The sequence below is a fragment of the Tamandua tetradactyla genome, chromosome 9 (genome assembly GCF_023851605.1).
Source record: "Tamandua tetradactyla isolate mTamTet1 chromosome 9, mTamTet1.pri, whole genome shotgun sequence".
NCBI classification, from domain to species: Eukaryota; Metazoa; Chordata; class Mammalia; order Pilosa; family Myrmecophagidae; genus Tamandua; species Tamandua tetradactyla.
Window position 1 is genome coordinate 96,300,859 of NC_135335.1, and position 4,303 is coordinate 96,305,161.

The 4,303-nt window shown below is 40.1% G+C and overlaps 1 pseudogene; it reads left to right on the top strand.

Moving 5' to 3' along the window:
• The first annotated feature begins 295 nt into the window (after nucleotides 1-295).
• LOC143645762 (mitochondrial fission regulator 1 pseudogene) lies at nucleotides 296-4,068 on the top strand (annotated as a pseudogene).
• Nucleotides 4,069-4,303: the final 235 nt, after the last annotated feature.

The following is a 4,303-nucleotide window of genomic DNA, read 5'->3' on the forward strand; positions in this document are numbered from 1 at the left end:
CAATTGATGCAGATAGACAGAAAAATTAATAACCAAAGTGTTTTCATTCTGTGATCTTAAACTCTTAAAAATTCCTATTTCAAAATGTTTTCCCAACTACCTTAAGAGAGAATATGGTGGCAGGCAAGCTGGTGGCCAGTGAAGCTGAGGAAGTAGCCAGCTGCCACATAGCCTGGTGTGCTTTTTGGACCATGTGCTGCTATGTATACCCGAAGTACTTCAAATGCAAATTTGAGAAGCTGTACCATCTAAATGCTTGACTTCAAATGCAAATTTGAGGAGTTGTACCATCTAAATGCTTGACTGGATTAAGTGCCTAATTAGGACATTTTTTCAATAAATTGGAGTAAGCCTGCAATCGATACTTTGGTCTGGGAAGCCATATGATTCATTTCAAAGTATCACAAGGAAAATTGGTACTAATTTGTCTCTGATTTAGTGTCAAAGAGTTCAGTTTCAGCTTACCCACCACACAACAGTAGGGAGTCCCAGCCACCAAGGAAAAACTGCAATGGCATCTTTTGCTGAAGTTGGATGTGTAACCAAAGAAGATGGAGAGTGTTCACCAAAATTAAGAACAGAGGTCAGGTCAAGACAACCCTTCAGGAAGACTTTCCTTTCTTTGAGAAATCCCCAAGTAGGCAGGTTTTCTTACCAAATCTGTCTCAAGAAGAGCCTCATCTGAGAACTACAACACTGGCAAATAAGGAAGCACTACAGAAGATGAGTGCTCTTGAAAATGAACTTGACACTCTCAGAGCTCAGGTTGCCGAAACTATGACCCTGCAAGAGCAGTAGAATCTCATAGCAGGTGACTTAGAGTCTACCACATCTGTTAATACAGCACTGCCCTCCGTCCCTCCACCTCCACCTCAGCCATCACAACTGCCACCTGCTCTCCTGCACAGGGTTCCACCAAAGTACATCTGCTCTTGATCTGATTAAAGAACAAAGAGAGAAAAAAGCCAATGCTGGAAGGACTTTGGTTAAGACCAGTCCAAAAACCTGGCGTACCAAATGTACTAGAAATCCTTAAAGATCTGAACAGTGTAAAACTTCAGTGTATTAAAAGGTCAAAGCAAGATGTAAAGCCCAAGGGGGAAAACCGCTCTTGCATGCTATGGGCTCTGTTCAAAAGGAAAACATCAGCACTACCACAGCAACAGCAGAGGTAAATAATGGGGGGAGGGACAAGACTTAAGGGAAGGCGGGTTAGATTTCCTATTTGGCAAGGGTGTGTCTATTGGTTGTTTCTCTTGGTGTGCTGGTTTGAAAGGATGTATGTACCCTAGAAAAACCATGTTTTAATCCTAATCCAATTTTGTAAAGGCAGCCATTTCTTCTAATCCCTATTCAGTACTGTATGCTTGAATCTGTGATTAGATCATCGCCCCGGAGATGTGACTCAATCAAGAGTGGGTGCTAAGCTGGATCAGGTGGATATATGTCTCCACCCATTTGGGTGGGTCTTGATTAGTTTACTGAAATCCTGTAAAAGAGGAAATATTTCGGAGAAAAAGAGATTCTGAGAGAGCAGAATGACATAGCCACGAGAAGCAGAGAGTCTACCAGCCAGCGACCTTTGGAGATGAAAAAGGAAAATATCTCCCAGGGTCCTTCATGAATCAGGAAGCCAAGAGAGAAAGCTAGCCAGATGGCATCGTGTTTGCCATGTGCCTTTCAAGATGAGAAAGAAACCCTGACCATGTTCGCCATGTGCCCTACCAGATGAGAGAGGAACTCTGACTATGTTCGCCATGTGTCCTTCTCACTTGAGAGAGAAACCCTGAACATCATCGGCCTTCTTGAATCAAGGTATCTTTCCTTGGATGCCTTAGATTGGACATTTCTATAGACTTGCTTTAATTGGGACATTTTCTTGGCTTTAGAACTGTAAACTAGCAACTTATTAAATTCCCCTTTCTGGTATATTGCATACCGGCAGCTAGCAAACTAGAATACGGGAACAATGAAATTATCTTAAATTGAGACTATTGATGGACTGTGGACTTTGGGCACGATACATGATGCCTGATAAAAGCAGGTGGCTGAAGGATGCACTGACTGAGGAGTACATTGGTGAACAATGGTGTATACTTATGAACGAAGGTTGTGCTGCTACCAAAAGGAACAATATTGTGAGGCATGCAATGATGTGAATGAACATGTAGGACATTTGGTGAAGCAAAATAAGCCAGGAACAAAAGAACTATGATATGGTCACCTTTAGAAAATGCTTATAAGAAAATAGGGGCCTAGATTGTAAGCTTTTAGAGTAGATACATTAAGTCCAGAGTGGTGATTCTTATTTATGGATTTCGAGAGGCTGTTTATATATATAACCTGATATTTAAAGATAAGAATGAACTAATTCAGAACACAGGAGTAAGAAAGACAGTGTCTATATTTTATAACCACATATACTCTTTGAAACCAAAGGAAGAAAGGTTTATTTGTCTGGAGTTGAAATATTTTGTAATGCATAATCTAACTCAATCTATCTATATAGTTCATTTGAACAATTGAAACACAGGGAGCCCAGAATAAGAAAGAGGTCCTGTAATACTGTATAGATTATTGTAATGCCTGGATACAGCCTAGAATATGTTAAGCAGATAATCAAAAAGTATTGGCAAAATCCCTTGAGACTTGGGAGAAATAATATGGAACTATTAAACCTTACCAAAAGGGAATTCCCTGATACTGTGTTAAACTTTAGGGACACCCAAATCAATAGGCCATTCCCTTGATCCGGAGGCTTACTCTTGTGAAGCTTATGTAGGTAGCGAAGAAGCTTAGACTACCTATGGCATGTTTAAGAGTTGCTTCTGGAGAACCTCTGTTGTTGCTCAGATGTGGCCTCAGTTTCTCTAACCCCAATTCTGCAAGAGTAATCATTGTCCTCCCCCCTACATGGGACATGATATCCAGGAGTGAAAGTCTCCCTGGAAACATGGGGGATGACTCCAAGGGGTGAATCCAGACCTGGCACCATGAGATCAACAATTCCATCCTAACCAAAACAGGGAAAAGAAGTGTAACTAATAAGATATCAGTGGCAGAGAGAGCTCAAATAGAGTCAAGAGGCACTTTGGAGGTTGCTGTTATGCAAGTTTCAATTAGACCTTGCTACCTATCATAACCTGCCATGCCCCAACCAAGACCATTCTAGCCAATCCTAAAGAACACTTAGGACAACATATAAGATTCCACGAGGGTTCCACGCACTAGAGTAACTTTCCAGAAACCTACAACTTCCAGATGGCTCCCTGCTCGGATAAGTCCCGATACCTAGAAAGCTCAGCCTCTTCAGAACAGCAGCTAGTTCCATCTCCCTACCCCACATTAGTGATAGACCCTTTCAATATGCAAACCCCCCTAAAGAGAGGAATGGAAAGATCAAAGGTGATGGTGGAGTTATACAACGAAGACAGAATTTAACAAATGGATATGAATGCTGAGTTATTAAATTGATGTCTCTTTAGTCTCTAGTATCTTAGAGCAGATAGAAGTAAAAACCTAAAATTGTGGAATTGCAACCCATGTCAAACTCTGAAATATATCTTACAACTAAATGTGGTGCTGTGCTTTGAAATTTAGTGTTTTTTGTATATATGTTGTTCTTCACAAAAAAAAGAAAAAAAAAAGTCAATCGTGGTGACAAAAAAATATATATTTAAGCCTTCTAGCCTCCTATATATATTCTGGAGCAGCTTGAAGGAAAAATTTGAAAGGATCATATGGTAACCCATGACAAACTCTGGGATCTGTCCTGTAACTACTTGGTGAGGAGTACTTTGAAAACTGTTGCTTCTTTATTTCTTTACTTTGTATATATGTTATACTATACAATAAAAAAGCTAAAAAAAAAAAAAATGTAAATCCCAAACTGGTGGATCCTATTGACCCTGCAGCCCTCATTGCAGAAGCTCTGAAAAAGAAATTAGCTCGTCGATATCGAAGCAATAGCCAAAGGAAAAACTAATTCCAAACTCAGAATCAGAGACTACCTCTACTTTATCTGTACAAATGTGTTGTATGCATGTACTTGGATATAAAAATCAGTAATGATGACAGTGAGGGTACTACTGAACTCATTTGTTTTCAATGATAATTCACTACAGAAGGATGGAACAGGTGCTATGACCTAAGTTGACACAGTGAAATGTTTGAGGTTGGAATCTTCTCGCCTTGAACAGAACTTCCATCTTACAACTCTCACATTTTCATGGAGGTGAGGTTTGAACAAGAACTCTGTGAAAGGGAGGTAGAGAACTATGAGAGCTCTTTTCACCTCAGTGCC